A 12,479-nucleotide genomic window follows, 5' to 3' on the forward strand; every position below is an offset into this window, starting at 1 on the left:
GTGAGTCAGTATGTGCTGCAGAGAAGTTCATTGTATGTTTTTTTTTTTTTGATTCCACGTATAAGTGATAGCATATGACATTTTAATCTCACTGTCTGAATACCCTCTCTAAGCATGATAATTTCTAGGTCCATCCATGTTGCTGCAAATACCACTGAGTAATATTCCATTATGTATATGTACCACATTGTCTTCATCCACTCCTCTGTCATTGGACATTTAGGTTGATACCAGGTCTTGGCTATTGTATATAGTGCTGCAATGAACACCAGTGTACATTTATCTTTTGGAGTCATGGTTTTCTCTAGAAAGAATCCCAGGAGTGGGATTGCTGAATCAAATATTCTATTTTTAGACTTTGAGTAATCTCCATACTGTTTTCCAAAGTGGTTGCACAGGCTTACATTCCCACCAGCAGTACAATAGGGTTCCCTTTTCTCCACACCCTCTCCAGATTTAATTGTTTGTAGACTTTTCAATGATGGACATTCTGGCTGATGCAGGGTGTTATATCATAGAATAACAAAGATGTTGTACATCTTTTCATGTACTTTTTGGGCAACTGTATGTATTTGTAGAATTGTCTGAATCTTCTGCCCTTTTTGATGGGGTCGATTGTTTTTTGGAATTGAGCTGCAAGAGGTGTTTATACATTTTAGATATGAAGCGCTTCTCTGTCACTTCATTTACAAATATTTCCTCCCATTCTCTGGGTTGTCATTTCATTTTTCAAGGGTTTCTTTTGCTGTGCAAAAATTTTAAGTTTAATTGGTCCATTTTTAATAGTTGTTTTAATTATCATTACTCTAGGAAGTGGATCTGAGAAGATATTGCTGTGAAGTTGGGGTGTTTATGGGGAGGGGGTTGAAGGTTTTTATTACATTATTAGTTGTACAATGATCATCACAACCCGATTTCATAGCATTTCCATACCAAGATATTTCTGTAGGTGATGTCAGAGAGGGTTCGGCTTGTGTTTTCCTCTAAGAGCTTTACATTATCTGATTTTATATTTTGGCTTTTAATCAATTCCAGTGGGAAGAATGGGCTGCAGAGCAAAGGGAGCTTGGCACTGCCGCTGTGTGGCCACCAGGCAGCGCTGTGGCCAGAGCAAAGCCGCTCTGGGATCAGGCTGCTTCAAAGAGGCCCCCTCCCTACCCGGCGCCTTCTGTCTCTCGCCCCGCCCCATGTCCATTGCTTATGCCCATGCCCTTTGGGCCCTTGGGTCTGCTCCTTTCTTCCCTCTGAAACCCCCATGGTCTGAGGTGCCCCCTACACCGGCATTTCCTAGGGAACCACCAGGTCCCAGTTTCCCTGGCACCTTCCCGCCTTTAGCACGGCCCTTGGGAATCAGGGAGAGTAGGTCACGCTAACATCTGTGTCCACATGACCTTGACTGCTCCTGGCTGGCTTTGGCGGCTGCCAGGGTGCGGGGAAGGGCTGGGGGTGGGGATGAGACAGGGAAGATCCAAAGGACTTCCTGGACCACCAAGCTTTTACAGAAAATGCTAGGAATTATCAGCCCCTCTTTGCCATTCACAGTTTTCACCCTGGCTCTGAGAAATCCTCCAGGAAAGAAAGCGGGGAGTTCCCGTCGTGGCGCAGTGGTTAACGAATCCGACTAGGAACCATGAGGTTGCGGGTTCGGTCCCTGCCCTTGCTCAGTGGGTTAACGATACGGCGTTGCCGTGAGCTGTGGTGTAGGTTGCAGATGCGGCTCGGATCCTGTGTTGCTGTGGCTCTGGCATAGGCCAGTGGCTACAGCTCCAATTCGACCCCTAACCTGGGAACCTCCATATGCTGCGGGAGTGGCCCAAAGAAATAGAAAAAAGACCAAAAAAAAAATGAAAAAATAAAATAAAATAAAATAAAAGTTTGTTTAAAAAAAAAAGAAAAAAAAAGAAAGAAAGCAGGGCCCTAACTTGTTCTGTTCTGTCCTGACATTCTTGGATCATGGACAACCTGCAGTATTGGGTCCAACCCTAGTGCCTCCAAGGACACACTGGGAGATGCTGGGTAAGGGGCCTGCCTCCTGGAGAGTGTCACAGCTGGTGTGTTGTGTCCCCAACCCCCCCCCACGCACATGCACACACATGCGAACATAGATGGGCGCATGCGCGCACACATGCAAACACCCTCTCTCTCACCACTCCCTCCCCCTGACCATTTTTGAGGAGGATCTAGAAAGTCTGAGGAAGAGGGAGGGCAGGGGGCCAAGGGCACAGCCTTCCCATCAGACTCACATTTGAGCAAGGTTTGCAAAGTGCCATGAGCCTCTGACCCCTGGATCTCTTCCAATGCAGGATTGAATTCCATGGGCCTGGGTTGTCTCGGGGGGACCTGAGTTCCTACATGTCTCACACGCTCCCTGTTAAGGCAGCTGTTGCCACTCTGGGACGCCACTCCAGTGAGCAAGGCTCTCTAGACCACTGAACTTCAGACCATGGTGCCTCAGAATCACCTGCCAACCTGTTCACAATGTGAATGCTTCCTCCCCTTTCCCTCCCCCCACCAGCTCTATCAGAGCTTGTGGGTGGTGCCCCCTGGTGGTTCAGCTGTGAAGCCAAGCTGGGAAGAAGTCTCCAGGCCAATGGTTCTCAGCCCAGTCAACCAGTTCCATCTCTTCCCTGGCCAGGGTGACAGACAGAACCTACTCCCGGGCTGGGTGTAACCCGCCCAGCTTCAGACAAGATCGCCAAGCTACAGCCATGACAACAGTGTGGCCTGGGCACTGAAACAGACCTATGGATCCCTGGAACAGAAGGCGGAGCCCAGAAAGAAACCCACATGCCTAGGGCCAGTGAAGTTTGGACCAAGGTGCCTGGGATATTCAGTGGAGAAAAGATGGTCTTTTCAGCAGGTGGTGCTGGGAAAGGTGGACAGCCGCATGCCAGCCAGTGAAGTCCGGACGCTACCTTACCCCAGACACGAAAATAACCTTAAAATGGCTTCAAGACTGAACAAGAAGGCACAACACCATGAAACTCCTAGAAGAGAACACAGGCTAAACATTTTCTCTGTTTGAGAACCCTACCAGTGCCCTCTGGGGTCAGTCTCCCAAGGCAAGAGACAGCAAAGCCAAAATCAACACAAGGGCCTTAGTCAAACTCGCCCGCTTTTCCCTTTTCAGCACAGCACAAGAAACCATAACACTAACCAAGAGCCAACTGATGGACTAGCAGAGGAGCCTTGCAAATGATGTCACTGATGTGGGTTTTGTGTCCAGAACATACAGCAGTTCAGACTATTCCACAACAAAACAACAAACAACCCTTATCAGCAAAATGAGCAGAAGGCCTACAGAGGCATTTCTCCAAAGAAGACATCCAGGTCATCACATGGCCAGCAAGCACATGGGAAGATGCTTGCCATCACTAAGGAGCAGAGAAATGCAAATTGAAACTACAAAGAGGTTGCCCCCTCACAGTGGCTGGAATGGCCATCACTAAAAGAAGAAAAGAACACTGACAAAGCCCAAACGCTAGAGAGGCTGTGGAGCACAAGGTCCCCTTCAGTGCTGCCTCTGGGAATGTCAGCTGGGGCAGCCGTGATGGAAAACAGCACAGAGGGTCCTAAAAAGACAAACACTAGGGTTGCCCCATGATCCAGCAGTCCCACTCGTGGGCTTAGAGCAGGACAAAACTATCATTCCAAACCACACAGGCCCCCCTACCCCCACGCCCGAGTCCAGAGCCCCACGATTCACAACAGCCCAGGTGTGGAAGCGTCGGTATCCATCCACAGATGCATGGATCAAGAAGACATGCTCCTTAGGTCCAAGGGACTAGGACTCGGCCATAAAAAGAAAAGAAACAGTGCCATTGGCAGCAGGGTCAGTCCACCTAGAAATTAGCATACCAAGTGAAGCACGCCAGATGGATAAAATTACAGATATGATATCAATTTCATATGGAATCTAATAATAGCATTGAACTGATTTTCAAAACAGAAATGGTCATACATTCAGTAAAAACTAACTTTTGTTTACCAAAGGAGAATATTGGGCAGAGATAAATCACCAATTGTGGATTATCAATACACCCTACTATATACAGTGAGTTCCTATTGTGGCACAGCAGAAACAAATCCGACTAGGAACCATTACTGTGGTTTCAATTCATACGGTTAATTCATTAGGTTAAAGATCTGGTGTCCCATGAGCTGTGGTGTAGACGGCAGATGTAGCTGAGATCTCTTGTTGCTTTGGCTGTGGTGTAGGCTGGCAGCTGCAGCTCCAATTGGACCATTAACCTGGGAACCTCCATATGCCACAGGTTCAGCCATAGACAAGGAAGAAAAGAAAAAAATAAAGGCATACTAGTATTTACAAAATAACCATCCCAGATCTACTCTCTATCCCAAGAACAATATGCAGTATCTTGTAAAAACCTATTGTTGAAAAGTATCTGAATAAGGTGAAAAATGTACATATAACAATCCCCTGGCTGTAGAAGTACATTGTACATCAAACATACTTCAGATAAAAAACAAAATGCAGGAGTTCCTATCAAGGCGCAGTGGTTAACGAATCCGACTAGGAACCATGAGGTTTCGGGTTCGGTCCCTGCCCTTGCTCAATGGGTTAATGATCTGGCGTTGCCGTGAGCTGTGGTGTAGGTTACAGACTCGGCTCGGATCCTGCGTTGCTGTGGCTCGGGCATAGGCCGGTGGCTGTAGCTCCGATTGGACCCCTAGCCTGGGAACCTCCATATGCTGCGGGAGTGGCCCAAGAAACAGCAAAAAGACAAAAAAAAAAAATGCAGGGGAGTTCCCGGTGTGGCACAGTGGGTAACGAATCCAACTAGGAACCATGAGGTTGTGGGTTTGATCCCTGGTCTTGCTCAGTGGGTTAAGGATCCAGCGTTGCCGTGAGCTGTGGTGTAAGTCACAGACGCAGCTCGGATCCCAAGTTGTGATAGTAATCTAACTATATCAATAATCACTTTAAACATCAATGGTCTAAATGTACCAAGTAAAATTCGGAGATTGTTGGAGTGGATCAAAAATACGATCCCACGAGATGTTCTAAAAGAAACCCACTTTTTTTTTTTTTTTTTTTTTTGCCACACCCATGGTATATGGAAGTTCCCAGGCCGGGGATGAAATATGCACCACAACAGTGACCAGGCCTTATCAGTGACAATGCTGGATGCTTTAACCACTAGACCACCAGGGAACTCCCAAGAAATCCACTTTAAATATAAGGACACATATAGGTTAAAAACAAATAGATGTAGGATGGGATTAAGATGGCAGAATAGAAGGACTAGAGCTCAACTACTCTCCTAAAAACAACAAAATTTACAACTAAAGCCTGAGCAATCTTCACCCAAATGGACCTGAAACCTTAAAAAAGATATCCTACTCCAGAAGACAAAGAGGAGGCCACATCAAGAGGCAGGAGGGGCAATTTCACGGTATAAACAACCCCATACCTCCTGGGTGGGAAGCCCCACAGACTGGAAACTACTGGTTCACAGAGACTCACCTACAGGAGTGAGAGTTCTGAGCCCCACATCAAACTGTCACGGTGTGGGGATCTGGCACAGGGAGAAAGAGTCCCGGGGCATCTGGCATTGAAGGCCAGTGGGGCTTGTGTGCAGGACCGCCACGGGACTGGGGGAAACGGAGACCCCATTCTTAAAAGGTGCACACAGACTTTCATGTGCACTGGGTCCCAGGGCAAAGCAAAGTCTCCATAGGAATCTGAGTCAAACCTGACTGCAGTTCTTGGAGGACATCCTGGGAAAACGGGGGTGAATGTGGCTTGTTGTGAGGGAAGGATATCAAAAGCAAAGCTTTCGGGAATATTCAGCAGTGTGCCTTTCTCTGGAGGTGGCCATTTTGGGAAAATCTAGCCCCACCCATCAGCCAGCGCTGAGAAGCCCCAGGGCAAACAACAATCCAGGTGGGATCACAGCCCCGCCCCTCAGTAAACAGGCTACCTAAGACCCCTCAGGCACACAGCTGCCTCTAATCCCATCCAGAGGCTAAGCCCCACCCACCAGAGGGATAGGAATCTGCTCCACCTACCAGTGGGCAGGCATCAGCCCCTCCCATCAGGAAGCCTACAGCAAGCCCCCACACCGACTTCAGCCACAAGGGGGGCGGACACCAGAAGTAAGAGAGGCTACTTATCTGTAAAAAGGTCACCACACCAAAAACCTATAAAAATGAAAAGACAGAGAACTATAACTCAGATGAGGGAGAAAGGAAAACCCCCAGAAAATCAGCTAAGCGATGAGGAGATTCTCAGCCTCCAGGAAAAAGACTTTAGATTGTGGATGCTGAAGAAGATGCAAGACATCGGAAATAAACTGGAGGCAAAGATGGATAACTTACAGGAAACACTGAGCAAAGAGATACAAGATAAAAAACTTAAACAAGAAAAGATGCAAAATACAATAACTAGAGGCAGCTAACAGCAGAATACAGCAGGCAGAAGAACAAATAAGCGAGGTGGAGGACAGATTAGTGGAAATTGTGGATGCAGAACAGAAAAGAGAAAAAAGATTGAAAACAAATGAAGAGAGTCTCAGAGAACTCTGGGACAACATTAAACGCACCAACATCCGTATTATAGGGGTGCCAGAAGGAGGAGAGAGAGAGAAGGGGACGGAAAAAATATTCCAAGAGATAATAGCCAAAAACTTGCCTAGCATGGGAAAGGAACCACTCACTCAAATCCAGGAAGCGCAATGAGTACCATATAAAATAAACCCAAGGAGGAAAACCCTGAGACACACATTAATCAAACTGACCAAAATTAAAGACAAAGAGAAAATCTTGAAAGCAGCTAGGAGAAAGAAACAAGTAACATATATGGGAACCCCAATAAGGTTATCGGCAGATTTTTCAGCAGAAACTCTGCAGGCCAGAAGGGAGTGGCATGATATACTTAACGTGATGAAAGGAAAAGACCTCCAACCAAGATTACTTCACCCAGCAAGGCTCTCATTCAGATTTGAAGGAGAAATCAAAACCTTCCCAGATAAGCAAAAGCTGAGAGAATTCAGCACCACTAAACCAGCCTTACAACAAATACTAAAGGAACTTCTCTAGGCAGAAATGAAAAGATAGACAGCAGCAGGAAACAAAAATTCCACTAATGACAAGACTCACCAGTAAACGTATATATACAGTAAAGATATGAAATCATCCATGCATAAGTATACCACCAAAATCAGAATTCATGAGAAGAGGTGTGTACAAATGCAGGACACTGGAGATGAACTTGCAGTTAAGAGAGCAACAACTTAGTACAATTTCATATACATATAGACTCATATCAAAACTTCAGAGTAACTGCAAACTAAAAATCTACAATTGATATATAAAAAAAGAAAAATCAGCACAAATACAACACTAAAGATAGTCATCAAACCACAAGAGGAGAGAACAAGAGAAGAAGGGAAGAAAAAAGAACAACAAAAACAAATCCAAGGCAATTAATAAAATGGCAATAAGAACATACACATCAATAATTACCTTAAATGTTAATGGACTAAATGCCCCAACCAAAAGACATAGACTGGCTGAATGGATACAAAATCAAGACCCATATATATGCTGTCTTCAAGGGACCCACTTCACTCCTAAGGACACAGATATTGAAAGGGAGAGAATGGAATAAAATATTCCATGCAAATGGGAATCAAAAGAAAGCTGGAGTAGCAATACTCATATCAGACAAAATAGACTTTAAAATGAAGAATATTTTAAGGGACAAGGAAGGTCACTATCTAATGATCAAAAGATCAAGAAGAAGATATAAGAATCTTAAATATCTATGCAACATAGGTTCACAGCAGTATATAAGGCAACTGCTAACAATTTTAAAGGAGAAATCAACAATAACGCAATAATAGTGGGGGACTTTAACACCCCACTTAGAGCAATGGACACATCAACCAGACAAATTCAATAAGGAAACACAGGCCCTGAATGATGCATTAAACCAGATGGACTTCATAGATATTTGTAGGACATTCCGTCCAAAAGCAGCAGAATACACATTCTTCTCATGTGCACATGGAACATTCTCTAAGATTGATTACATCCTGAGTTGCACATCCAACCTTGATAACTTTAAGAATATTGAAATCATATCAAGCATCTTTTCCGACCCCAATGCTAAATGACTGGAAATCAACAACAAGAAAAAAATCTGCAAAACACACACGTGCAGACTAAACAACATGCTACTAAACAACCAATGGATCACTGAAGAAATCAAAGAGGAAATTTAAAAATACCTAGAAGCAAAAATGACAACAAAGATACGACACTCCAAAACCTATGGGATGCAGCAAAAGCTATTCTAAGAGGAAAGTTTATAGCAAGACAAACCCGCCCGCCTCAAGAAACAAGAAAAAGCTCAAATAAACAAGCTAACTTTACATCTAAAACAGCCAGAGAAAGAAGAACAGACAAGACCTAAAGTTAGTGGAAGGAAAGGAATCATAAAGATCAGAGCAGAAATCAATGAAATAGAAACAAAGAAAACCATAGAGAAGATCAATGAAACGAAAAGCTGGTTCTTTGAAAAGATCAACAAAATTGATAAACCCTTAGCCAGACTTATCAAGAAAAAAAGAGAGGACTCAAATCAATAAAACTAGAAATGAAAAAGGAAAAGTAACAACAAACATCACAGAAATACAAAGGATCATTAGAGACCACTATATGCAGCTATATGCCAATAAAACAGAAAAAATAGAAGAAATGGACAAATTCTTAGAAAAGTACAGTCTTCCAAGACTAAACCAAGATGGAATAGAAAAGATGAATGGACCAATCACAAGAACTGAAATTGAAACTGTGATTAAAAAACTTCCAACGAACAGATGTCCAGGACCAGATGGCTTCACAGGCAAATTCTATCAAACACTTAGGGAAGAGCTAACACCTCTCCTTCAGAAACTATTTCAAAAAATTTTCAGAGGAAGGGATACTCCCAAACTCATTCTGTGAGGCCACCATCACCCTGATACCAAAACCAGGCAAAGTTACTACAAAAAAAGAAAACTATAGGCCAATGTCACTAATGAACATAGATGCAAAAGTCCTCAACAAAATACTAGCAAACCACATGCAACAATACATTAAAAGGATTGTACATCATGATCAAGTGGGATTGATCCCAGGGGTGCAAGGGTTCTTCAATATCCGCACATCCATCAGTGTGATACACCACATTAACAAACTGAAGAGTAAAAACCATGTGATCCTCTCCATAGACACAGAAAAAGCCTTTGACAAAATCCAACACCCATTTCGGATAAAAACCCTTCAGAAAGCGGGCATAGAGGGAACCTACCTCAACACAATAAAGGCCGTATACGACAAACCCACAGCTCACATCATTCTCAGTGGTGAAAAGCTGACAGAATTCCCGCTGAGATCAGGAACACGACAAGGATGTCTGCTCTCACCACTACTCTTCAACATAGTTTTGGAAGTCCCAGCCACGGCAATCAGAGAAGTGAAAGAGATCAAAGGAATCCAAATTGGAAAGGAAGAAGTAAAACCATCGCTATTTGCAGATGACATGATACTATACCTAGAGAATCCTAAAGACTCTACGAGAAAACTCGTAGAGCTCATCCACTTATTTGGCAAAGTCGCAGGATACAAAATTAATACACAGAAATCGACCACATTTCTACATACCAACAATGAAAGATCAGAAAGAGAAATCAGGGAAGCAACCCCATTTACCATCGCATCCAAAAGAATAAAATACCTAGGAGTAAACCTACCCAAAGAGACAAAAGACCTGTACTCTGAAAACTATACGACACTGATGAAAGCAATCAAAGATGACACAAAGAGATGGAAAGATATACCATCCTCATGGATTGGAAGAGTTAATATTATCAAAATGACTATACTACCCAAGGCAATTGACAGATTCAATGCAATCCCTATCAAATTCCCAGGACATTTTTTCACAGAACTCGAACAAAATATTTTAAAGTTTGTTTGGAAGCACAAAAGACCCAGAATAGCCAAAGACATCCTGAAAAAGAAAAATGGAGCCGGAGGAATCAGGCTCCCGGACTTCAGACTATACTACAAGGCAACAATCCTGAAAACCGTATGGTACTGGCACAAAGGCAGAAATACAGATCAGTGGAACAAGAGAGAAAACCCAGCATTAAGCCCACGCACCTACAGCCAACTAATCTATGACAAAGGAGGCAAAAACATACAATGGAGAAAGGACAGCTTGTTCAATAAGTGGTGCTGGGAAAACTGGACAGCCACACAGACAAGAATGAAATTAGAACACTCCCTACCACCATACACAAAAAGAAACTCAAAATGCATTAAAGACCTAGATATAAGACCAGACACTATAAAACTCTTAGAGGAAAACATAGGCCAAACACTCTCCGACATAAATGACAGCAACATCCCCTCAGATCCACCTCTTAGAGTATTGACAATAAAAACAAAAATAAACAAATGGGACCTAATGAAACTTCAAAGTTTCCGCACAGCAAAGGAAATCCTAAACAAAATGAAAAGACAACCCACAGAATGGCAGAAAAATCTTTGCAAGTGAGCCAACTGACAAGGGATTAATCTCCAAAATTTATAAAAACCTTTTGCAGCTCAATACCAAAAAAACAAACAACCCCATCAAAAAATGGGCAGAAGATCTAAACAGAGTTCTTCAGAGAAGACATACAGATGGCCAAAAGATGTTCAACATCACTGTTAGAGAAATGCAAATCAAAACCACTGAGATACCACCTCATACCAGCCAGAATGGCCATCATCAAAAAGTCTACCAACAGTAGGTGCTGGAGAGGGTGTGGAGAAAAAGGAACCCTAGTACACTGTTGGTGGGATTGTAAATTGGTGCAACCACTGTGGAAAACAGTATGGAGAGTCCTCAGAAAACTAAAAATAGAGCTATCATTTGATCCAGCAATCCCACTCATGGGCATCTATCCAGAGAAAACCACGTCTCGCAAAGACACACGTACTCCGATGTTCATTGCAGCACTATTTACAATAGCCAAAACATGAAAACAACCTAAATGTCCATCAACAGAGGAGTGGATCAAGAAGTGGTACGTATACACAATGGAATATTACTCAGCCGTTAAAAGGAACGAAATACCGGCATTTTTAGCAACATGGATGGACCTAGAAACTATCATGCTAAGTGAAGTCAGCCATACAATGAGACACCAACATCAAATGCTTTCACTGACATGTGGAATCTGAAAAAAGGACAGACTGAACTTCTTTGCAGAACAGATGCTGACTCACAGACATTGAAAAACTTATGGTCTCCGGAGGAGACAGTTTGAGGGGTGGGGGGATGTGCTTGGGTTATGGGATGGAAATCCTGTGAAATTGGATTGTTATGGTCATTATACAACTACAGATGTGATAAATTCATTTGAGTAATAAAAAAAAGAATAATACAAATTTTAAAAAAAAATGCAGGACTCCTAGGACTTTTAGCTGGACTATTATTCCAGTATTTAAGTAGTTCTTTTGGTAGAGCAAAACTAAACTCCTTAAACCAGTGATGACAATCTAAGGTCTTTGCTCATGTTTCTAGGAAATGTCGTAGTATGGCCACTTCTGCAATCTTGATCAGAAAAAATTTAGGAAGAATTTGATCCACCTGATTGACAGGTGTCCTCCACTGAAACTGTTGCCAAGACCCAAGTAGAATCTTGAAGTTCTATCATTGTTGAAATCCCCACCAAGCCATGTTGTTTAAGCGTAGAAAGTAGTTATCTTATTGTGTAGGTTTGTACTCCTCATGTCTTTTTTAGAACAGTGGTCGTGAGGGCTGAGATATGAAGTGAGTGATTCCAAACATGTTCAATACTCAGGTCTTCACAGGAACATGGTTTTCTTTTCCCTGGAGCTCTCACCTATTCCATTATAGGCCGCAAATCTGTGCAGGCCTGAGTCCCAGAGGCCTGAGTCTGTCATGTCCGCTGTGGTGGTAACCAGGCTCCCTCCGTCTCTGCATCTGCTTCAAGTTCACCCCAAACTCAATCCCTTGGGGGCCTTCTCCCTGAGACTGTCATAACAGGGGATCAACTCTGTGGCTCAGCCAAAGCAGCCAGTGAAGCAATCAGACCCATTCCCAGCCAGTATAAAGACCTGACTGGAGCGCCCACTTAAAGCACTAAAGCTCACATTCTCCTAAATAATAGTTCGTGACTACTGACCTGTCCCTGACTATGGTCTGGACGTCAGTCAGAAATGAGGACAGAGGAACATTAGAGCTGAGAATAGCAGCTATGACTACATTGGGCACAGACAGAGCAATGTGGCTTCTGCTGTCTTAAGGACAAGGACTTTGGGATGGTTTTACTTAGGGCCAAAGAGAGGGAAGACAACTCCTAGAACATATCAGCCTGTCTCTTCAAACCCCCAATGAAGACCCCTGAGTTGTGGGTGGGGCCTCTGTGTCAGAGGGGAGGGAAGGTGGGGGCAGG

Source organism: Phacochoerus africanus, chromosome 1 (assembly GCF_016906955.1).
Source record: "Phacochoerus africanus isolate WHEZ1 chromosome 1, ROS_Pafr_v1, whole genome shotgun sequence".
NCBI classification, from domain to species: domain Eukaryota; kingdom Metazoa; phylum Chordata; class Mammalia; order Artiodactyla; family Suidae; genus Phacochoerus; species Phacochoerus africanus.